We start from the raw sequence: 26,079 nt of genomic DNA, 5'->3' as shown, positions 1-26,079 counted from the left end.
GCTATGAAGTGCCTTATTTCACTCTCCGTGCTATTGTTTAGAGTGGAATTTAAGTAGCTCAATTATGAGACTATTTTATCTAGATCCCAAAATTAGGCTCTGAAATGATGGATACTCAGAAGTAATTAGCATTACAGAAAGAAGTTAAACACAATCTACTTTAAGAATATTCTGAGATAAAAATAAGAATATCTAGCCAAAGGTATGGGAGCTGATACCAGAAGCCTAAGCAATCTTTCCTAAATACAAGGAGCATCCAGTACACGCAGAGCCAGGTGGCAAGGAGCTAGGCAGCTTAAGAGAGGAAGAAACAAAGCAGCCTGGAAACACTCTGCCATTACGGATGGCTTTCACAACAGAAAACAGGGTTTGGAAAATAAGATCAGGATAGCACCTCCCACCCTTAGAAACTTACCCACTTCTGAACAACCACAAACCACACACAACCGCTGAGAAGCATCACTTCAGAAGGGAGGCATTCCCACGGGGAAACCAATACGCTCTCGTAACGCTCTGGAAAATACGTGCTCTGAAAGAAGACGCACCCTCAGGCTATAAAAATTACCTAAGCGCCTCTGATATGGGGAAAGAGCAGTGAATTTAAGCTGCTTCAACCGTCCCCAGCTCACTGACCACCAGTATGTTTGCTTGCAACAGAGTGCCTGCCAGGAGAGAGGGCTTGGCAGAGAGGGGATGGCTCCTGCCACCACTGTGACCTGCGTGGAAAAGCTGAGGCACAGGTGAGAGAGAAGTCTGGGGAGCTGGGGGATGCGGCGGGGAAAAGCTGGTTTCTGCAAGAAGATCAGCGTATTCTGGTAGCAGAATGCATGGATGCAGCTGCAGGTAAATGATGGGCCAATGCTAAGCTAACCACGGTGTGCTAATGGGCTAATAAAGGCAAAACATACACAATTTGCATTATAGCAGCAGTGACACTTTAGTGACTTCTGATATATGGTAGTTCTGCGCTTAGGACCTGAATAGAGAAAATCTTGAAGGCTGTAAGTAATTCTGATCATGCTAATCAACTGTCCCTTTCATTTTGGTGGCCCTACTTTAGTGCTCATAATTATGTACATAAGAAATCAGAGCCTTGGTAGGAGGATATTTTTAAATTAGTAGCTTTAAACTCTTTCAAACAAGTTCCTTTTACCTAGATGAGTCAAAAAAAAAAAAAAGGGAGAACTTAAAGGGAGCATCACTGATTGGTGAAGCTCAGAGGCTTTGATGAAACAAACCACCACGCTTGCTGTGATGCCTTTCCTGCTGCCTTCTCCCTCCTCCTCCCCAGTTTCTCTCATGTAAACCAGGTCGGTGGGCACACACCATCGAGTGTTAGGACAACACAATTCCTCTACAATCCAGCCAGGCTGTAATGCGACTCAAGCAGGATCCACTAAAAGGAAAAATCAGCTTAATAGACAGTGGGATCACCACACTGGCAAGTAATGACATTCACTCTGATCTCCAGTAAAAGAGAAAGGGCAACGTGCTTCCTTCCCCCAGTATCTCTGCAGATACTTTTGCTGACAATCAAAAGCACTTAATGCATACAGATCGTATTTCCCTGCACACACAGTTTACCACTGGGTAATCCTCATCCAGCCGAGCTTCAATGTCATTCCCAGACACAGAGACTCGGAGCAGCAGCCCCGAGCTCCAGCACAGGGAACCGCCTCGGCTGCACCCCAGTGCCACGGGCACGGCCAGGAAATCAGCTCCACCATGTAGCTGTGATCATGCTGCAGACAATGGTAACCTCCACCAAAGGCAGAAGAGCATGCATCTTAAAACATCCTGGCTGAAAGCATATTTAAATCTCTGGACACTCTGGGGCCATGGCAGAGGTACGTGTGACTGCAGCATTCATTTAGCTTTAGCATAGCACCAGCACAGGAAACATCCCGTGGTAATTTTGCACATTTTCAGGACTGGTAATGTTAAAAAAAAAAAAGTCAAGGTAACATTCTCACGCCTTTACCCTCCTACTTCCAAGTTTAATGTACACACTGCATGCATGTGAATGACATAAGGACACAATGCCAGAATTTTCTGCACGTCAATAAGGTGCTATGTACTTTAATTATTAATTGTTATTATTATATATGTCTTAGCAGGGGATAATGAATAAATGGCCTATTCTCACACCACCCTAATAAGCAAGAAAAAAAAAAAGTGGAAATATACCTCTGAAATATAAAGGGCAATTTTCACTCTATTGTAAGATCTTTATCTTCACACAGAGGAAAGCACTAGGGGCCTAATTCTAATTTAAGCCTAAACCATTTTATCCCCCTCAGCAAGCTGAATGGGGACCTAGAAGTGAACCTGAATTGCATTTACACTGATTTTTAAGGCCACCGCTAATAATAATAATAATAATAATAAAGTCCTTGTTGCACCCCGAGAATTAGGCCATGGGACACAGCAGGTCTCTCAAGCTAGAGATGCTGCAGCCACAAGGCAGGCACAAATGTCCAGGCTCACCACAGCACCCAGCGAGATGCTTTACGGGTTGGCAGAGCTGCGGCCGTACTCCACTTTGGAGGCTGCTGACCTTCTCAGGCCAGCGAGCGCTGCTACGCTCCCAACCCTCTCTTCGCTAATAAATCTCAGGCACTGCAAGCCCACAGTAATTTCCATGCACATCCAATACCCCAGAACACCGTCCGCAGAAAGATTACAAAATTGCCTGTACTAGGGCTGATGACATCTTCTGGCCAGTCGCCAGGCTAAAAGCTTCAGGTCAGAAGAAAGCTTTGAATTCTTGTTTCCTGAGCCGAGGAGCACACGACTGATGGCAGAAGTATGCGTTTCGCCTCCAAATGAGCAGAGGGTCTGTTTGTTAATCTCCACCTAATAAGGGGAGTGAAAGAAACGAATGGCAACCTGCTGATGATCCAAGATACGGCCCGCTCGCTGCAGGATCCCAGACGGTGCTGAAGGGGGGCAGCCGCACACACCTGATGGCTGGGGATTCGGGTCTGGTTCTGACATGGGCTCCCTCCGCGGCTGCAGGCAGTTAACGCAGTTAACTTCCATGCCACGAGAGCCACGAGGAACACAGCACTGACTCAAAAAACCCTGCCACCAACTGCAGACATCTGGGAAAGAGGTTTTCCCAGCATGGCCAAGCACTGGACCTGCAGCACTAGGAAAACAATATTTTATTATGCAAAATCTACATGGTTTACTTCAAAAGGCAGCTGGAATTCGGAGCTGACTTGGCCGTTAATTTTTCACATAGCCAACGCAACCAACTCGTTTTTCAATTCTCATGCTTCATTATTCAATGGGGAGTGTGGGGGGAAGGAACTGGTTTGTAGATCATTCCAAGCAGCTTATTAATTTAGCATGGCTGGCTAATAGGATTTGTTTTCATCTCTGAAAAATGAATGAAATTTCTTCTTTTTCATTATTTAAAAGTAAGAAATTAATGTGCTTAATTCTCATGCAGTCTCAGGAACACACCCTTGCTCTTACGCCCTAGCAGTGAGCCCTCTGAAACAAAGTGCCCCATGCGCACAGCTAAGCGTGAATAATAAGACACCTTGGTCTTTCTTACTCAATAACCCAGAAATGCTGAACCAGAAGCCTCTTTGGTTACAAAACGAACAGCACTCCTCCTTCCAACATGCAACCTCCTTACTCAAGGATGGTATTTTTCTTCCCATGGCAACCACAGCACTCCTATGTAGTTTTTAGCTTGCTGCAAGTTTAGTCTAAAGCATTCTTCTTCCAAAGCAATACACTCTTTAAAAAGGCAAATTTTAAATATTTTTCACATACAATTTCTTCTGGATGGGAATCACAGGCCCCAGATGCCAAGTTGTAGAGTCTGCTTTATTAGCAGCAGCTGGCTCCTTGGCAGGCTTCTGAAGCAGTTGGGCTTGTGGTTTTGGAGTAGCCTCAGAGCCTAGGATGCAGCTGGACAGCTATGCTAATGGAGTAGCCAATTTGTTTGTATTCACCTTTGGTTATCCCAAGTTTGTACTCTTTTATCCACTTGAAAGCAAAGTCTTGGAAAGATTCCCCAATAACACTGATATGTTGACTTTTCCTATTGAAGTACATATTTTTTAATAAAAACATATATATATGACTCCAGCATGCAGTTCTCCATTAAAACATGTGTTATTTAACCAATTGTGAACATACACAATCCATTTCACTTTGAACGGAGTGTTTTCCAGCTGCTAGCTTCATCTCACTTAGAGTCCAATTGCAACACAATTCCCTTAGCTTCTGATTGAGAAGATAAAATACAGCAAAGAAAATACAAATAAATTGTGCAAATATCAGTTTACAGCTCACACTAGCAAAACTCTCTTCTGTTTACACACTACTGTACAAAGAAGTAATTTCTGAGAGCTGGAGGGTTCTTGCTGGCCAATTTTAGTAATGATGAGAGGATGCCACCAACTTACAGGCCTGTTTATGGGATTTTGTAGCTGATAGAAGGACAAATCTCATATTAAGCCAAAGATGATCACAGTTGAAGAGAAATCAGAGAGGCAGGGTAAATAGAATAGAAAGAATGAGATGAAAAACAGAGCAACTCTTCTGCCTTAGGCTGGCATCCTCAATGAGGAACAGCACCACAAGGTAAAACGTATTTCTTGTCCACAGCCAGGTAGAATAGAGAAGTGAATAAGAGATGAACAACGAAACTGGCAACACAGAAACCTTGTGCATTTTTAGAAAGGCTGCAGTCAGAGGAGCTCAAGTCATAATTTTCCTCCAATGTGCCACCCCAAGCCAGTCATTTAGATTCCTTATGTCTCAGTTTAGCCACCTGTAATGATTCTTCCTTACCTTTACATGGCTTATATAATGCCCTGTGATTACTGGACGGAAGACTATTGAGGACTGCAATATTACTTAAAACTGGGGAAAATATAGAAATATAACTTAACAATGCAATTATTCCTGATTCTTTTGCAGACAAAAATGATTTCTGCATACCATAATTTTGCTTCCCTATACCTAAACTCAATGAAATCATTTCAAAGCTTAAGAAAATAAAATGTCAATTGAATTAGCTTTCTCGTGGATTTTATATATATATATATATATATATGTATTTTACAAAAAAAAATTAAACTTAGAATTATTGAATGACAAGTGCTCTCTTGCTTATACTTCTTGAATATACTGAACTTTTTTTTTTTCCATTCTGTTCCAAACAATATCTTTAGTCTGTAAGAAAGAATTGTCATTATGTTTGGCTCACCTTTACTTTTCCCACAAAAAAAAAACCAAAAAAATCACTTCTGAAAAATGACAATCATTTAAAAATAAAAGTCCTCTAATTGGCACAATAGTCATTCTACAGTCAGATTAAAACTGGAATTTGATGGGTCAGTAAGGTACTTCTTGAGATCTTTGTTTCACACACAAAGCTGTTGAAATTAGTAGGCTAAATATTCCTGAGGCTTGCAATTCCCTTGAAGCCAGCACGAAGCACTGAAGCTCCATAAAGCACAAACTGAGGAAGAATTTCGCTCAGTTTAAACTCAGTCTTCTCTGCCCTAAAATACTTCTCCTCAAATCATGACTGCCTACCTTGTAGCATTTAATAAACAGCTACAGGTAGACAATACATAGGAAGAATCCAAGGGAAGAGGAAGTCCTTTGTTGGACTGTATCTGCAAAGTACGTCTCATTTTATGCAATTCTACATCCATTTAATGCATGCAAATGCATTAAAAACAAGCTTCTTGGCTATCTTTAAGAGCACCGAAAGTTTACAATTGTTAACCAGGGTGACATAAACCAGAAGCTCGATTTTTTGTAGTTGTTGTTTCTCACTGATCGCAGTATCTTCTGTTTCCCCTAGGACTGACGTATTTCATTCGGCTGTGGAGTCAATCTGTACACCACCCAATTTCCCACCATTATCTAACAAGAAACTTCAAAAGCACATTGGTCAGGTGGAAAGCGGCTGATTTTGAAGTGTGATGAAGTTTAAAGAACAAAGTGGATTAGAGCACGTATTATTAGGATAGACTGATGGCCGTCTCTCCTGAGGATGAGCAGGCCTCAGCAAAAAAACAGTGCAAGGCCCAGGAAGGACACGGAGATGGAGAGAGTCATTTGCAGGCTGGGAAGACCCTGACCAGCGCTGCTCCTTGGTTTTGGCCACTGCAAAAATGTAGCTGCAAAGGCACCAAAATCAGCCTTTCGCCCTCCCCTCCCTACATTTTGCTATACCAGCAATAAATCTACTCATCTCTCACAAGTGATTTTCTGTTCCCCCTGCACTGCCTGAGGCTCCGAGCAAAACTACAGCAGCTTCCCTGAATTTAGGGCCTCTCACATCCAGGCAGGAGGGTACAATTTAGTCCATAGCACTAAAAAGCCAAAGGCTAGGAACAGAGCCGTGTCACCAAAAAATATTTTCCGCTCTGGAAAGTAACCTCCCCGGCCTTGTCCCCTCCCGTGTACTTGGTGGCAGGAGCCCCGGTGGCAGACCTTTCCTGGGGCATTATTTATCTCCCAGCACGGGAGGAGAACTCTTCCGTTGGATAAAGTATTTTGGCAAGTTGGCAAACTCATAAACAATAAGCTATATTCTTTGTCATAAATTAGTGTTATTGCTTCATTAGCCGATCCATTCATATTTTACTGATGTACTGAAACTAAATGTGAACAGAATCTAGATCTTAAAAGTACTAAATCCGGGCAGTCTGGACTATAAAACATTGCAATTCCCCCAACAAGAATATTTGAGAGCACAGATCAAAATATGACAGCAATTACTGCCTGTGATACAACAACTTTGTGGTGAAAAAATGGAGATAAAAGTAACTTTAAGTAAGCAGAGATTATTATTTGTGTTTACATTTCCAAACACTTTTGGGCTCTGGTGATGAGTTTTCAGTCCATCTGAAGTTTTCGAATAAAAACACAGACTGAAAATCTGATCATATAGCTCACCAAATGTTTGCAAAACCAAACAGGGCTTTGGTTCTGAGAAGCTAAATTTACTCTCTGGGTATTTGTTTACATGTGGCAGACTAAAAGTGTCTTGGAAATGAGACGTAGGAGGCACGTGCTGTGTTGTACTGCTTCTCTGCACCCAGTCCACACATACCACAGTGTCAACACTGATGCAAGAACCTGAGCATAACAAAAGCCCATCACATAAAACTGAACTTAAAGCACAGAAGAGAAACAGAACATCTGATATAATCTTTCCTCTCCACACGAGAACTTGGTGAGCAGAGATCAGAAGCAGATGTTTTCGTGTTTTGTGAAACAAAAGACCAACTAAAAAGGTTTGCTTTCTTCTTTTTTTTTTTTTCCTCCAAAATCTGAGAGATTTACTCAGCTTGTCTTTCCTATGCAAGAATTCAGTGGGAACTCTGCCACTTAACGTGCAAATTGTTGGGATGGAGGAACCAGAGGTGGCAAAGCTCCCCATGAACAGTCCCCATCACCTCCCCACCATGCCACAACACTTTTGTAGGTATGTACAGGGCACCTCTGCCCCCTCCACCCAGCCTTATATAAAGATGAGCTGTGCCTCTCCTCCTGCGGCCAAACCAATCCACAGAACAGAGAGTTTGGGAAGGGTTTGTCCCAAAGACAACAACGTGATGCCATCGGGCCAGAATTTGGGGCATTCCGCAATAGCTGGAGCTTGTGCTTCCTTCGGGGCCCTTTGGGCTACAGCAACACCCTACTCCCAGGCCAGGGGCCAGAGGATGCACGCAGAAAATATGAGCCATCACAAGTCTCACCACGTTTTTGCTTCCAGTGCAAACTCCTTTAACAAGTACTTGATAACAAACAGCTTTTAGAAAAAGTGCCCGTACAAGTCATTACAGCTGATACCTAAGTCTTGCATAGGGAGAGCAGGAGAGAGCCAACCTCACAAGACAGATACCTGTAATGTCATTCAAAGGACAGCTAGAATGCCCTCTGACAGTAAGCTGATACTGCTGGGAGAAGACTGATAACAGCAGCTAGGATTAAGGCATCAGCCTACCGGGGTAGCTGGCCAAGGCGGTGCTGAGCACCCTCATGCTTGGGACAGCCCCAAGTGTGGCAGTGCTGAAGGCAGCCAGGGCAGCTGCATGTGGGATCACCAAAAACAGTGCCACGGGAGGCAGCTGGGTCTGAAACCCCATGTTAGGAGCCCCTATGTCCCATTTTAGGTACTTCTCTGCATTCTTAAAGCAAGTTGTCTGTGAGACAGAGTCAGATTTGTAATGAAGTCACCATTAGATGAGCTACAAAACTGCCTGGGTCCATGTAAAAACTGAAGTGAAGGAATACGTTTGCAAACCTTCAAGGAACTTGGCGATGAGATGAAAGTTGCAGATCTTCATCTGGAGAAAAGCAGCTTTGAGCATCACGCTACCAGCATCCTAGGCACACACAGCTTGTTTGGTACCTAGGAGGGTCACCAAAATTTGCCATGACAAATTTTTGGATTTAAGCACTTGCTTTTTCAGCTAATTCACTGAGTGCTTAAATTCATATGCCAAGGGAGTTTCAGACAGATGAGTACTCTCCACTTTGTTACTGGAGAGTCTTTCTGGTGTCCTACAAAACCTCCAGATTTCATGCATCAGGTATGTGAGGTAGTGTGGGAAACGCTATTTAGTTTTCTTTGATTTAACAAGCATCTACTATAATTTACGTTTTCACTTTTTTCCAGACATCAATCAAATCCACTTGAGGCAAAATTTACTAAATAAACTAAATAATTAATGCAAAAATAGAGAACCTCTTTATTCTACATTTGGAATTTTCAGAATTAGACTCAATTTATTTACAGCCATTTCTATCTTTTTCCTTATAATTCAACTTTCTATAAGGATGCCATTTTTGAGGATTCATTTGCTCAAGCAGGCTGTGAATGGGGGCAAAGAAAAAGAAGAAAAAACATTCGTCTTTTAATCTATGAAAAAAAATATTCCCATATTTTAGTTTCCATTCATATGCCTATTAGGAAATCAGACATACCTTAGACTGAGTGACAGTGTGAGCACTAAAGCCAGCGGGCACTCAGGAGGTATCCTGTGTTTACACCAAATGCAAACTGAGCCAAAAGGTCCAAACTGATCAGACCACCTCAGGCTTATTTGCCCTCCTCTATAACTAGACTTCACAGCAGCTATTGCCTGGCATGCACTTTGTTTTCATGACTGGAGGTCCTGATAATATCCACAGGACTACAGAACGATGAAAGTCTCCCAAATATTCTAATACTTAGGGTCACCAGAAGATTTATTAGCAACTAGTGAGATTGGCATTTGTTTTTTTTGTTGTTGTTGTTTGTTTTGTTTTTGTTTGTTTTTCTTCCTAGAATTTAAATAAAAATTAACTTCTTTTGAAAAGTAAAAATCATACCTGGATGTCCACATTGTTACAGAATCACTGAATCTGTGAATACATCTAACCCTGCTCTGCTGGTTAGATATATGAAAGACCCATCATTTTTTACACTGTAATCCAGTATTATTTAAGTCCTTTCCCTTCTAATTCCTACTTCTTTCTTCAGTATCACAGTTTAGTATCATTTAGTCAAAGACATTCCTCCAGCTCTGTTTTCTAGGACTTGTCAGAGCAGGAAAAAAAAAAAAAAAAGATCTAGATTTACTATAAAGTAACTTCTCAAACTCTTCCCATTTCTTCAACAACAGACTGTTTCTGCACTTGTCCGAAGTTTCAAATGTCATTTGACTCATGCAGTCAGAAACGTTGACTCAATTAGAATATCTATACAAAGCTAACTCGCACTGTGGTAAGAATAATCTACTCTTTTTCCTGATATCCTTTGAGTGGCTCATAACCAATGCAGAAACTTAATTTCATCGTGACAACTCTCTTTTCTCAGTTCCCTCAAATCATAATTATTTTCCACTAAGTGTTGTGGGATGATGAGCCAAGTATCTGGCTAACATACACTGATTCATCTGAAGACATTTCACCCAAACCATTTTGGGCTTTGTGCCATGTACTTTTTCCACGCTGTGCATAACGTTACCAGGAACCTGAGCTCAGAGGTGAAGAGCTCTGCAATGAGGGGACTCAGTTTCTTTGTTATTCATCTGTGTAAAATCCAACACAATATATTAATTGCGATAATGAGGCACTTCTATTGCAAGTGAAATAAATTCAGAGTAACAAGATACATATGTTAAAATTCCTGACACAACCAGGAAGGGAAAAAAATAAAATAAAATAAAAAGATTCTAACATATTCATCTGTATTTACTACATTTTTCATCCAAATTATGTATTTCTTGATAAACAAGAGCTTAAATTTCCTTCTACACTGCAACATCGGCTCCAATTGCTTCTGTTAGCTTTCTGGCTTTTTGACCTTTTAATATTCTGCATTCACACATGATTTATTTTTTAAGTCTGCATTTTTTCTCTGGAAAGAATATGCATTTGAAGTCATTTCAAATGTTAAATCAGGATAAGTAAAATTAGAAAGAAAATCTCCTTAATACATTCTGTAATAAATTTTGTACCAAGCTTCAGAACAGAAGCTTGAAGAACATTAGCATGTGACTAGAATGTTTATATTTCAAATCAGATACATACAAACAATCTAGAAGTCTTAGTAGCAATTAATACCACTGTCTCAGACTCATATGCACAAAACTCAACTGAAGAGAAAAAGGAAATGAATATCTAATATTAAAATATATGTGTGTATATATATATATATATATATATATATATATATTGCTTGCCTTCTGTTGGAGATGACCAGCTCTGCTGATGGGAGGAAAGCAGTGGATGTTGTTTACCTTGACTTTAACAAGGCTTGCAACATGGTCCTCCCTTAGCATCCTTGTAGTCAGAGAAAGGCATGAGCTGGATAGCTGACAAGTCAGGCTCCCAGGAGAGCTGTCAAAGGTTTGATGCCTAATTTCTCCAAGGCTGAAACTGTGGCCAGCCATTTGGTGCCATCATCAGCTACCTGGATGAGGGGAAGGAGTGCACCCTCACCATGTCTGCAGATAACACCAAGATGGGGAGAGCGGCTCACTGACTGGAAAAAAAGTGCTGTCTCAAAATATTAATATCAACACTTGCAGCGCTATCGGAAAGAGCTACTTAACACAAAACTCTTTCACCTCATGCATTATATATGCAGAAAACCCTCCAAGTTTACTTACGGAACAAATGTCTACTAAGTGATTTCTGCAGGTGCAGATACATCCTATAATCAAATTCAACTGCACACAAAGGATTTACTAAAACGGATATATCTCAACTTTATTCCTTTGCTATGCTTTGACCTCAAGTTTAGGTCATTTGCTTAAGTCAGTATTAAACAACAATGTTCCACACAGATTTCAGCAGCAGTAGCATTTATATTAATGCAATAACCTTTGGTTAAAAGAATTAGAAATGCTGAAAAACCCTATTCCTCGGCTTCTTTGGAGATCTACAGCGTGGTCTAGGAAAACATTGCCTAAGAAAAAGCAGTACCATTTTAGGTGCAGCCTGTTTCTGAATCATTTGAAATGAAGTAAACTGTCAGGTCTTTAAAGATCTCTGTGACTAGAAGTTACACAATTAATGCCACTGCCAGCCACCATCACATAGTCAACGCTCAATTTTGGCAAGATTTTAAATTAAATTCAAATCTGCTTTTTTTTCTACTTCTTAAAATGGGGAAGACAATCTGACTCCCCCAAGAAAATCAAGGCAAGGTTTTCAAGGGGCAGTGTGCTCAGACCAGGTACACAGAGTGTCTAGTCACCATCTCAGATGTTAAATGCTGCACACAATAGGTAAGTGGTAAGTACGAGACTCCATTTTTGGAAATTTTTCCCAATAAAACTTGAAAAATAACTTCCTTCAGTGATCATAACAGCGCAGAAGTATACTGAAAAAAAAAATCATCACGCACTGCAGGTCTCCAAGGTCTGTCTGAAGACAGCTGCAGGTCTGAGTCCAACTCACTGCGCAAGGAACTGAACTATCACTAAATACCTCTGCAAAGGCTGGGATCTTGTGGAAAGGGGAATATACTTAATCAAATATTTGAAAGACCACATGGTAATGGATACTCACACAGGATCCAAATTCAAATTGCACAGGCTCACAAAGCCCAGCATTTCTTAACTTCTGAATCTTTAACTGTATAACCTTAGCTTCCTTTAACATAATTAACAATGTCTGATAATAGAAGCTGACAGTTACTTTACAGAAGAAACACCACGTTTGGGAAAACAAAAAGCTCACCTAGCAGAGAGCTCTACATCTGAGGGTTGTTAATAACAGCTGTTTTGGGAAATGCCATGAAAACAGCAAGCACGGAGTAATTATTCCCAGTGCATCTTTCACTTGGGGACCTCTGAAGCAGAGGCCACACACAGACTATCAGTCTAACAGGTGATGAAGGCCCCACCTCTTCCCTAATATTTGGGAAGTCCTCAAATTATTTCAGTCCTCAAAACCCTGCTTGTGGGAATCAATTCTACAATTTAATTTGACATTAAAGCAAAATAAAATAAAAATCTGATTTTAAATCTGCCATAATAACGATAACAAAAAACAACAACAATAATAACAGCAACAACAGTAATAGATGGTGCTTCCCTTCCCCAGTTCTTTAGTTATAAGGACAGAATTTCACAGTGGTTCTTTTCGCACCTTCTTCCTACTATTCACAGCATTTTATGTGGAAGTCTACCATACTGTATCCCATGTCTTTCATAGATAATCCTCAAAGAGCACGGAGTGGTAACAGACACCCAGTCAGGGGGATTTCTATCCCATCTATTTGCAAGTAAATAGCAACATTGTCAATATGGTGATGCATGTGCCAAAATACAGAGGCAGATAATTATAAGTGCGAGATGTTTTTAACACACTTTGAAAAATAAATGTCTATCTATATTAGAAAGCATTTCTTCTTAGGCATTCTTCCAAAGAGGAAAGAAAAAAAGGAATCCTAGGCTAAAAATACATAGTCTTTTAACTGTACCAGTGTTAAATATCTGTGCCATCCTTGAAATGCCTAATATTTCGGTTTTGTTCCCATAGGAAACAATAGCTTACCACTTCATTTCCTATCTTGAATCCTAGGCTAATGCAGTTTTTACAGGGCAAAAAGTCCTTCCATGAAGGAAACATTCCTTTATCAAGCTGTTATTTATTTCACTTAGGTCCAGTTGACATTGCAAATCCCTCGTCCTATCGCTCCCACCAGATGACAGTCTGCAGCAGAGGAGAAGATACATGCAGTGCCACGGCATCCCTGGGACAGACCCTGCCATAGCTGCCATATGGAACCGGGCTCATCCTGCCCCCTGCTCTGGATACCCATGCTCAAGACCTCATCCTGCTCCCAACACAACTGAAAGCTCTGTAACCACCAGACCTTTGACAATCGCTGCTCTGGTGAGGATGACCACAACCTGAACGTTCCTGTGTAGGCTGTACAGTAAGGGTTGCTGAGCCACAGGTGGCCTCCTGGCATTGCCCCGGGAACCTCCTCTCCCCTGCTGTTCCTCCCCACTCCTAAGCATTACAAGCCGCATATGTAAAAGTGCCCCAGAGCATCTGGAAGGAAGAATGTCATTTGGGGCCTGATGGCAAAATGGGCAAGCACAGGTGAGGGTCAATGCACAATGCAATTAGTGCAATTAGTAACATAGCTCTGAAAAATACAGCAATGGCTGTTAAATTACACATACTCGTTCATTGCATTTCTCTGCCTCCATATCATACATCTCTTCAGCAAAGAAACCGTTTTTCTTTTCTTATTAATGCTCTTTACAGTCTTTTGGTAATTCTACAGGAAGCTAACTAGTACATTAACACAACACAGGAAAGCAAGACTTGAAATATTTCCCCCTCAATGCCATCAAGTACAACAACACGCAGCACAGCTTGGTTTCCTTAAAGCACTACTCTCCTGAAGTGCTAACTGCTAGATTTCTGCAGTAACAGTTTGCAAGGCTAAAATTAGCAAGCAACACCTTCCCTTGCACCTGATCACATGATAGGAAACAAACATAAATAGGGAAATACAATATGTTCCTAAAGGTGGAGTCTGAATACTTTCATCACTGTGACAGTTCAGGATTAAAGGACACTTACACAAGCAGCCTCTCGTGATACGGTGTCTGTTACTAGCCTCATAATTTACTCTCTGCATGGTTAAAAAGACGACCACCTCTAAATATGCTCCTTAACAACCCAGTCTGGTCTGAATCAAATTACTTGTGTCTGGTACAGAGAAATGACTTTATTAGGTACCACTGTGTTGCCAGATGCCTACTTCTTCTAGCACACTTCTGCATAGACAACGCAGCCCTTGCAGGGGCTCCATCTCACTGACCCCTGTTGTTTTACACTTCATCCAAGAGCACCAACTCTTTGGCAGCCCACATCCCTCTCCCCTGCACCACTGAAGTGAAGCTGCCTGCAGGATGGATGGAGGGACTTGGAAAATAAAACACCAGGTCGTGTTTCTCTCCTTTTTTTCCTAAACAGTGCCATGCAAAGCAGCCGCAGCCCTTCTCTTTCTAAAGCCTTGTCTAGAGGACATGTATAAAATCAGGTGCGTTTCAGTCACTTTGCAAATTCAAACACGATAAAGGGGCACAGTAAAGGGTAGAATTAAACCTGCAGAAATTGCAACACAGTCCGCATGCAAAAAAAGAAATCGTAGCCAAATTATCGGCTGATTATGAGCCTTTGTTTCTCCAGCATGAGGGAAGCAGAAACAGTCTCGTGCGCGCACACACACACAAAAACCAGCCATGAGGATGTGTCACTGTGTTGCCTAACACTACCTGGCAGAAAGCGGGAGCACGTGCAGCTAATATGACTCGACTTCCACCATGCTCTGACAACCTGCTGCCGAGCTTCCCACCTGCTAGGCCCCAGCTCAGCTCGACTGCCTCATGGCGGCTTCCCGCTGCAGCAGGTGCCCGTGCTGAGGAACAGGGAGAGATCTTCCCTGAAGCAAAGCCCTGGCTGGGCCGCGAATCCCCCAGGAGGTGCCCGCCGTGCGCTGAAGGCCCGGCGCTTCCAGCAGACCCGAGGGAGCGACGTGCAGAGACTCTCTGCAAATCCCCACGGATCAGACCGCTTTCTATTTTAGTTTCCCTAATTACAAACACTGCTATTTTTGGTCCTGAAACGTTCCAAACTTTTTTTTTTTTTTTTTTTAAAGTTAGCCACAGAATTTTACTTGACGCCCGGGCAGCGGGCAAATCCGCAGGCCAGCAGCACGCTTTCTAAACACAGCGCTGATCAGCTATTCACTCGATCGCAATAGCATTTCTGACAGCTTAAACTTGAGCCACAATTTAGTTCTAAAAATATTCCAGCAGGAAAAAAAAAAAAAAAAAAAAAAAAAAGGCCTCTGCATTAGCAGTTTTCAACGGACATCCCAAGTCTGTGAACTGCCCTTGCCGTTGAATACAACCCATTTACGCCAACAAAAGGGAATTAAAAGCAAACAAACGAAGAACCCCTCCCCTGACACAGGGCTGAGGAGCAAACAAGGCCATCACATCGATCCCTTGCAAGCCATTCATCAAGCTGCTGGCAGCAAGAAGGAGGCCGAGCTTTATTACAGACGGAACAATGCAGAAGAAGGAAGTGGAGAATGAAGGAACAGATGCTCACAGACAACAGACAGTTTTAAGGGGTTTTTATTTTATTTATTTTTTTGTCAACAACCCAGGCACCAGGGTTTTCTTAGCTGCACTGAAAACTTACAAACAAAAGTACTAGAAAAATCATGTGTCTGTTTCTGATTAATTTCACGACTTAGGATCTCAAGTGTTTCTTGAAATATTTCATTATTTCTCAGAGCTTTTTTCTTTAAATACATACTACATTCATTAATGAAATTAGGACAGGACAAACTATTTCATCTTCATAAGCAGGAGCTAATCTTGCTCATACACCCAAATTATCCAACGTTCACTCACTGGGATCCTTGCCTACTGCTCCTACTTACAGATTAGTAAAATGAGCTCAGCCCACTTGAAAAACACAAGCGGGGAAAAAATACAAAACAAAAATCCACCACTAGCAAAAAACTCTCAACATTTTCACCAAAGTGTGCAAGATATGCCTTCATCAGCCAAGGGCTTAGCTGCATCTGCTATCTAGAGGGTGGCATTGATTAGGAGATGCAGGCAAAATCACCTCCATTCCCCTACAACCTATGGCTGGAAAGCAATTAACGAGATGCCTCATAAGACAATAGCAACTCTCCGCATTTTTTGAATATAAAACAATTAGGGCTGTGAAAGGAGAGCCTTTCTTCCTGCTCCAAAGACGGTAAAGTTGCTAGGGTAAAAGGTTGCATGACGTTCAGCAGTACCTATGTTAACACACAGGAAGCAAGGTAGCAGGATGATTATCCTTTCTGAAGATCTGGTGGCATTGCTCATGCTACAAGTTTAATTTTCTAAGTTTCCTCATAGTGATCCACTGATGGCTGGTCTCCCTCTTTAAACTGGCAGGTAATCCACCTAAGTGACACTATCGCTGTTATCATTAAAATAGCTTCCATTCAAGCTGCCATTGTTTAACAGCCATGGTCTGTGTATATAAAAAGAAAACCATTTAAAACTCATTTTGAAGGTGTCTGTTAGCCCAGGAAATATTTAATAGCAGCAGTAGCTATGCAACGAGAAGGTTAAGCTAGTTAGTGTTTGTGACAATTGCTGTTAGCTATCCTATCCAATGGCGAGAGCATCCTTGCATTTGTCAAGGGAACAGATTTAGTAAGAAACTGCATGCAGCAAGAAATAAATGAGAGATGCAGGGAAAACTCATATTATTGTGGCATCTGCTAGAGCTATTTTAGAACGGTGTCCCCCTGTGCTGCTCTGATGGGCTTGTGAGCATTCACTAAAATTAAACTCCATTTCTCAGTCATTTGTAAATAGGACACACAAAGTATGCAAGACTTGGAGAGTTTTTCACGGTCCCAACAGCTTTGGACATCCAATTTCCCTAAATATGAATATACATATGAAAATCCCAATTCATTTTCTGCTTTGCCTATGCACAGGTACCCGTTGCACAGGTCACACCAAATACTTACGTCTTATTTTATTTTTAAAAGGTCTGATTCACTGTCCTATGAAGTAGAGTCTACCTCCTTTCAAAGCAATCTATTTGATTCACTAACATTTAGTTATGTTTTGTCTCCCTTTAGGATATGACAGTCAGATCAGACAGCCAGGAAAACATAAATGTTGAAATGTCTTTGAGCAAGAATGCAAGCCCTTCACTCCCCTTGGCAAACCTGAGTTACTCACACAAACAGATACACTGAAATAATGGGGGTAGTATGAAAATATGCTCCACTGTGAGAGTTGTGTAAGTCCAGCCACAATTAACTTCTAGAAGAATGTATACTCTCTCTTACCCTGGTCTTTAATTTTTTACTTATTTATTTATTTTTTGCTGGAGTTGCATGCCACGGCATGGTCTACCTTACCTCAAGAGACAAAAAGAGAAAAAAGAAGTATTAAGAGCAGAAGATAAGTAGAATGGTATGTCTGAAATTTAAACTAATATGGTGATCTAAATGCCTCTACGTGACTGGGTTTGGAACACAAAAAGCAGAATATATCACGATCTAAGTTGCACTTAGCAATATGAAGGATAACTGTGTTGAATTACTGACCTCTGTTTCTGGAAATAAAAAGTTTATTCTCACCTTGCCTAAGACCAACCACATTAACTCCTAATGTTACCAGCCTCCACACAGTAGTATCAAAAAGATTTTTCTTCTTCCTCATCAGCATGATAATGGGAAATCCCACTCTTTTAGCTACATAAGCACTCCAGCAAAAATAAAATTGCTGACTTTTTGGTGAATAAATTTCTGTCTGTATCATCAAAACGGCCATCAGCTTAGGTAGAGAAAATTATTTGCACACTGAACAAGGAAAGTGCCAAATTGGAATACAGAGCATCTGCTATGGAGGAGGCTATAATTATCTCATGCATCTGAACACCACTGGGCATTGAAGTTACAGTAGCTATACACTGCCAGCTATGCTGCATTCATGGCTCCTACATGACACTAGAAGGAAATGATCAAGAGTTTGTGAGGCCTGTCAGTACAGACCTCACACGTTTTGAAAGGCTCTACTTTTGAAGGCATATGCCTAGTCTTCTTGCTCTAACACGATGAACATCTGAACTGTTTTGCTGTCACTGTCTCATATTACAAAACGCGGCAATGTTCTTAACTGTAGCACTCACAGGCTGGCAAGTACTACAACACCATCCATCCTGGCATGTTCTGCCGGTTAGGTGTTTTAATGGGGGTCTCAGAGATTTCAGAAAGCGAGTAAAAACCAGCAGGATCACCACTCTGCAGCCTTACCTCCATCCAGCAGAAAAAGCAAGCAAGTGGTTTCCCGTGCACTGTCTGTCACTCAGTGGAGGTAGAGCAAGTGCTGTTGCTATCGCAGGAACTTTTCCCTGGGGATGCTAAGCTGCAAAGAGACTCAAACATACACCCAAACCTATGAGAAGCAGCTGTGCTTCTGCCGGGGGAACTCAGTCACGGTTCCCACAAAAGCCTTGCACGGGTACATTCTTTGATATTTTGTTAGGTTATCATGCACTTCTGGTCCACTCACAGAGAACACATCAGCTACAGCTGATCCACATCAAGTCCTTTTTCAGTACCCACCTCATGCCTGTCATCAGCAGACCTCTCAGAAAAATATGGAAAAGGGCTACAAAACTATTCTCTTCTGTTAGGACAAATAACTGCTGTTCTTTTCTTCCACAATTAATACGCATAACGACTCATTTCTGGAAAAGCAACCAAAACAAAATTTAAACACATTTTTCACTGTTAATTGACAATTTATGGCTGTGGTTTTCTGAGAAGGGACTGGGGTCGAAAAGAAACGATAAACATACAAAATACTGCAAGAAGAGTGTACAACAATTTCCTTTGATTCTGGGAACACTAGAGGCTAGAAGAAACTCATCTGTCTGGGTATCTCAAGGACAGATTCCCACGTGAGAATCCAAGCTCGGCTGTGTCACAGACACTGACAGATGGGTTTCCCGAGCCTTGAACAACCTAATGGAGCTTTTAGCCAATTTGCATACTGGCTGTCGCTGGGTGAAATGGGGATGTGTCAAGGACATTAAGCAGGCCAAGACAAAAGTGTAATAGCCTTGTATACAATATCACTTCTTACTGCCTGCTATTTTTTATACCCAGGGGGTGGGAGGGGGAGAAGAGAGAAAAGAAAAAGCAAAGGCAAGCCGCAGCTGAACCCGTTTGGAGGCAGCACGTTCCTCCTCTTGGGAAGGGGCTGAAGCAACCAGACAGTTTTCTTGCAAAATGGAAGAACGAAAACACTGCCCAGCTAATTACTATTCCATTCCTTTTCTTTGTTTAAAAGCAAAACGTCGCTGGAGCCTCCCAAAGCCTTTCTATATTAATGATCTATTTTGTCCCAACCCCACAAAGAGGAGCACGCGAGCCAGTTCCCGAGCCAGAAGAGCATCCAGCCCTGTGTCGGGAGAGCCCCACGCGGGTACTGGAGCCCTGCTGCTGCCGCTCCGGAGCCAAGCCTGAGGCTAAGCTTTCTCAGGCCCAACTCCAGAGAATCTTCCATACCTCCCAGCACCTCACACGTAGCTGTGTTTTAACAAATTAACGAGAACAGCAACAACAACAAATTCAAATTGGACTCACGGCAAAAATTTTACAGCCTGATTTGAGATATAACGTCGAACCCGGAGAATGACTGAATTACCTGCTGACTCTAGGGAAAAGCACACACACTTGGTATTTGCCCAGCCCTCACCACAGTCTCCTGGCGAGATTCTGCTCCAGGTCACGTTAGAGTAATTCAGCTACCGGGAAATAAGGTGCAACTCAAATTGGGGCTGTACCGTGACTCATAAAAAAACAATCCCTTCAAATCACTTGCAATTTTGTTGTCATGCCCTCATCTACACACTTGTTCATTTTAGCTTGCCTGTAATGCTTGTTGGAGGGTCTGCTGTTGTTTAAACTCATTTTTTAACATTTACTAGAGATCAGATTAAAAATTAAGCATGCAAACAGAGGCCTCCCTGAGGAAAGCTTCAGCTCTGGCAATCCAACTCTGCACACAGCAGTAGAAAACGTATGCTGGATAGTGTCGAACAGTATCTTTGACAACAACAAAAGCCATGCCAAAAAGACTCGGAATTTAACCCAGTTGAGCTGTATGTATTATTTCAGCACTGTATTATTTCAGATGTGATGCTGTTAGCCAGCAGAGATGCATGTCCGTCATCTGTTTATGCCCCCATAGCTGATGTTGAGTAAGTATCCATCATGAAAACATACAGAGGACCAAGAAGGTAGACCCTGGTTTGAAGTGCAGCTTCCTAGGTGCTATTTATGGCTTTACCATTAATTTGCTGGGTGATTTTGACTAATCTATCACTAGGGACTTCAAGTTCTTCTGTGCAAAATGAGATCAGTAACTGATATCTAGTCACTTCTGAGATCTGAGATAGATACTGCTCTGCCATTTCCACAGTTATTCAAAATCAGATCCCAAAGTGGCACACAGAAGAGCTATCTAACAACTATCTGAAAATCTAGGCCAAAGACACAGGTCAACATTTTAAGCGTTGACACGCTGCAGGATTTCCAGACGAACATCTTTAGCCATCAGAAGATTTCAGGCCCAGTTCTGAAGGCTGTTTAATTAGAGAGGAAGGGAGGGGTAAGGCCCAGAGGGTGTTTTTGCTTGGGTTATGTGTACACCTCTGTTTGTTTAGTATTACAAAAAATGTTACGAGATTAAGTGTAAATTATTTCAGCCTTTGGCACTGTTCAATTACATATGCTAATTTTAGCTGGAGTACATTGTACTTGAAATAACTGGATTGCTTGTGAGCAAAGCCTCCTGTGGCTAAATCCTGCTGATGCTCTGTCAAATCTTCTCTCTTGCCAAGAGCCACCTTTTCTCCTAGCTGATGGTATTATAAGGGACTCTTATCCTGAAAAGAGGATTCACACTCAGTGTGACGAATACGGAATTCAATTTGAAATTTCCCATTCAGTTCAATTACATCGAAGTATGCACAAATCTACTCAGTAGCTCATGACCACTTTTTTAAAGACTCCTTTACAAGGCTTCATTTTAAGATTTTCAAGGATATCAGAAATATATAATCCACTCATTGTGTAAGTCACTAAATTTCTAAAAAATATAAGTGAAAATTTTGCAGACACCTTATAATAAATAATTTGAAAAACTATTTTTTAATATGATACAGCCCTTCAGCATCTACTCATTTCATCTTTTCTAGACAGACTGAACGACTAGCAGCAAAAAGGCCAGTACAGCTGAGCTGTTTGACCAGAAGTACTAAGAATAAGGTTTCATCATAATAAGGCTAACGCTAACATTAAACTGCTTTTTGAGCCTGAGTTGGTTGCTCTGGAGTAGTGAGCACAGACCCAACAGCTCATTCAAAGTGAGTTGAAGTTGTTAAAATAAAGGTTGCATTGTACCACAGACAGACAATTTGGAGGAAAAAAAAAAGAATAAAATAAAATAAAATAAAATAAAATAAAATAAAATAAAATAAAATAAAATAAAATAAAGGTATTTCACTAATTCACATGTATCAAGAATATGCAGCCCAACAATATCACATCTAAAATCTGAAGCCCGCATAGAAACCTGTCTTCCTAATGGAAACATCAGAATGACCCTTAACAGTATATTGTCTTACAAATGACATTTAAACAAGGGAGATTTTTTCTTTTTAATATATCTGTCCTGAAGCTAGAAGAAATTAGAGTCAAATCAAAATTAAATTACTCAATGCTTGTTTTTTTTTTTATTTATTTTTTAATAAACTCAATTACATTTACTTTATAATAATAATGCCAATTAGACTATTTTGGAATAGCAGAGGAAATTTAAAAGTGGGGAAAAAAAAAATAAAACTATTATTGCAACTCTTAAACCTTCCCTAGTGAAGAAAGCACTGTTACACACACAGCAGCATTCTAAGACCCCGACCTCAGGTTCACACCTCAACACAGCAAGGCAGGTTCAAGATTTACAGCTTAGTGACAAGTCTGCCAATTCATCACCACTAAACCACCTCGAATCCTCTTTGGAAGCAGCACAGGTCACCAGAGGAAACCACCAGCTGCTGCAGAGATCACTTTCCAAAGAAATTCATTCCTCAAGCAGCCAGACGGGCACTAGCACATGCACACACAAGCACCGGCCCCTCATCGGTATCCTGCTCCAACTTCTGCCCTGCAGTGGGGCTGTATGAATCTTTGCTTTTCCACCTACCTTCCAAAACTGTAATTTTTAAAAAGTCTTACCAAACGTTATGAGTTTATACAAAGAGTCAAGAGGAGAATAAAGAAGTGCCACCATGCTCCAACCCTTCTGACAGTTCAGTTTTCTCTAACGCCAACGGTGATCATCCTACCCATACCTTACAGTACATCTAGTCCCAATGGCTGGACTCCTTAAGTAAAACAGTAAAGGAAAGAAAAAATACACTTCTATCCATCTTTAACGGAATATACAAAAACAAACAATCATCAACAACAACAAAAAACAGCTTGTGGCAACACCCAAAGACAGGAACAGATTCTGTCCTGCAAAGAAAACACAATTTCAGGTGGTCTGACCAACGAATCCCAAACCACATCTATTCAGCGACAGTATGTCTACCTGCAATAAATGTTATTGAATGTAACTGCATTTCAGTCTGAGTGACTTATTTTACCTTAGTTTAAACCTTTGTCTGAATTAGTTTAAACCAAACTGCTATAGGGCAAAGTGAATGTTGACTTAGGCTTACGGACACAGTCTTTTGCATCAGTTTAACTCCATCAGTCTGAAATCACGCCATTATCCAGACTAGTGTAACTCTGTGTAAGCTTAGGCCTTATGGCATCAGACACCCCAAACCCATTGAAATACATTGTCAGTCCTGTGCTTCAGTCCCTTAAATTCCTTAGGAAATCCTAGCCTAAACTGTGAGCAGGAAGCAATCAAGCTAAAACCCTTCGAAAAGGACTGGGCAGCTCTCACCTCTATCAGAGCTCATTTCTTACATTCCCCCCATATAACAGAATACTTTAACCACATGCTTACATATTTTTCAGAGGAGTGGCAGGGTTACTCAGGTGTTTACGTTTAAGTCACGCTTAAATTCTTTGTTGGGCTCGCAGAAATTACTGTTCTGTATAACTCTGCACCAGGTTAAATCCCTCTGCTCCTCAAAACCTGCCACCTAAAAGCACAGAGGCAGACTGAGGGCTGACGGGTCAGGGACGAGTCCACCAGTGCCCTCCAGCACCCCCTGGAAGTACGATGGGGAGGACTGGAGCTCTACCGGGCTCGCCTGCCCCAAGCAGACCCATGCCAGAAGATGCCAGGGTCAAGGCAGCAGCGAGCTGAGCAGGCTGACCAAGGATGGGGCAATCCCATTTTGCTTCTCCATTGCTGCAGATACTCTAAAGCCGCTGAAAGACAGACCCGATGGCTGTTCGCCTATAACTTTGCATACCTCACCGCCGCTATTTCAGGAACAGCTTTCCGATGAGTAATTTGGCGAGATTCCCTGTTTGCAAACTGCATACTTGGTCTAAAGAGCACTTACAACGATGCCTACAGCACCAGCGTCCAGCCCATGGGACTCTGTTTACCCTGCTTTCCAGACCACCCATCCTGCCGGCTTCCTCACCCCTATCGATTATTACTTGCTCTTAGAAAAGTCCAGCTAAAGCCTCTCCTGATACACGGACTATTTTTATATTTGTTTTCAGAAATAAAGGCAAGAAAAAAAGTGACGTTTAAAAAAAGCCCAGCCTAAACTAAAAAAGTTCGTGTCATGTCATCCTCCATCTAAAAGAGACGCTAGCAGTGGGATATAAAAAGAAGAGCTCTATAACTGGCAGCTATCCACGAGCCTTTACAATTAACAAGCTAGCTCATTGTCTGGGTTGTTATCTAAATTACAGTCTAGGCATTTTCTGCTAACATATTTTCTGACTTTTTAAACACTATACTGTACAGTACCTAGTACAAAGACGTCTTTCTCTAATTCTATTTAATTCTCTATTTTCCTGTTTTAAAAATTAACTACTGTAACCATAGCCTTAAGCAAAGAAAGGGAGAAGGGGAAAAAGGGAAAAGAGAACGTACTTGTAAGCAGGGAGGACAAAAGCGCTGAAGTTCAGGTGCTGAAGTTTTCTTTGAGGCAGAAGCAATAAGCACTCTACACCTTTAAAGAGCCTTAAAATCAAGTTAAGTAGATCTGAATCCTAAAATTTCACAAAAAGTGACGATTCACGTTTCCATTTTTTGACACATCACTATTGGTTTATCAGCACTCATCAACAGCTGACAGTATGAGCAGGCCTTTCTAATGAAGTTTCTGAACCACAGACTTCACTTTTTCTTTTTTCTTCTTTTTAAATATAACCTTGTTAGAAAATGACATTCAAAAACTAAGAAGGATCATACACTAAGGGATCCAAAATAATAAATGCTAAGTGTCATTACGTAAATATGTTCCACTATATCTATTGGGCAAAAATAGGAGAAGTACACTAAATGTGCAAAAAAGTGTAACATGCATTGGACTAAAACACAGAAAGAGGCAGCTTTCTGTCAGCCCTGAGCACTTTTGCTGCTTTTATTTAACTAATTTTGGTTCTAGAGATTGCACACACAAAGGATGGTTTTGGAGGGGAATCTTGTATGTAGAGGCACGTTTATTTTTCAGCAGTTATTTTCTGTATTTCAGATATTCAAACTGCTTATAAAACATTTTAACTACAATTATACAGATCCCATTAAACTCTTATTTTGGCCAAAAGAAGGAAATAGGTAACAATGGCACCTGCTTCACCAGTTGGCTTCATTTTGAGTTAGTGGAGTCATTAATGTTTCACCCCAAGTTAAAAAAAAACACAGTTTTCTTCCATTCATGAAAGCAGAAAAATGGCTAGCCTTTTTTCACCCTGTACGTCAACAATAGAAATATCACTTATGTGACTGAAGGCAAGCTAGAAAAAAAGTGTTTCCCTTAATTTTCTGTGGTGAATTTATAAGACAGCTCATCAATAAATCTGTTTAAGAATTCAGCAAAAATTAAAAGCCAATGAACAAATATTAACAAGATTCCCATGACATCTTTTGTGTTTGGCTTTCAGCATTGAGTTGTACCACTGCCACTTGTCAAATCTGGCTGTCATTCATTAAGCTGGAGAGAAACAAAAGCTTTCTGTGACCCAGAAAGATTATAGATATGGGAAACTTCACAAAATTTACTTCATCCTTTTACCTAATGGTCGTCCTGACACACTAAATCATTACGCTATGGGAAAACACGCTGACTTCAGAAAAGCTTCTTTTATAAGATTCCCATCAGCAAGTCTGCTGAGGAACCTATTTTCCTTGAAGACATATACTTGTTTCAGTCCTACAGATTAATTTGGATGATTCTATTTACCAGAAAAGACTATGGATTTATTTTTGCTGAGTTCATTACCCTTCACATGGGATGTGGTACTGTGATGATGGCCCTCCCTCTAAAGGCGCAGACATGCTTGATGTAATGTGATTTTGCTTTGGAACAGTTTTCTCATGCAGAAGCTGGGGTTGCAGACTACACCAAGACTTCAGTAATTTAAGATATAAAGTTAAGCCTCTCTCACTACTGTATCAATAAGGGTTATTTATATTACATTATATATTTTATATATACATAAGTACATAAATACATGTATTGTTATTTCTTCACCCTGACTTTTCCCAGGCAACATTTTTGCTGACAATTTATCATCCTCTTGGTTCTGATTTCCAGCACCCCGACAGCAGAGGTGCCTCATATCAAACCCTGAGCAGCAGCAGCAGCAGGATGACACCAGTGAGGTACGAACTGAAGCAACTTTGAGTCTGCTCCATCTGGCACCTGGAACCAAACCAGTCCTCTGATGGAAAGCTGTCGTGATGCGAAGCTGATTCTGACCCATCCTTTCAGCTCAACACCAGATAGCATAGAGCTGCTTTGGGATTAATGACTTAAAAATCC

At 41.1% G+C, this 26,079-nt stretch overlaps 1 protein-coding gene across 24 annotated transcripts in view; it reads right to left on the bottom strand.

The window, feature by feature from the left end:
* RBMS3 (RNA binding motif single stranded interacting protein 3) overlaps positions 1-26,079 on the bottom strand; it is a gene marked incomplete at its 3' end in the record, with an annotated part of 702,635 nt that overhangs the window by 346,782 nt on the left and 329,774 nt on the right. The window lies entirely within an intron of this gene.

This window comes from Anser brachyrhynchus, assembly GCF_964034855.1.
Source record: "Anser brachyrhynchus genome assembly, chromosome: 2".
In the NCBI taxonomy this organism is placed as follows: Eukaryota; Metazoa; Chordata; class Aves; order Anseriformes; family Anatidae; genus Anser; species Anser brachyrhynchus.
The sequence above is the reverse complement of the archived record's forward strand: the minus strand, read 5'-3'. Positions and strand labels throughout refer to the sequence as shown.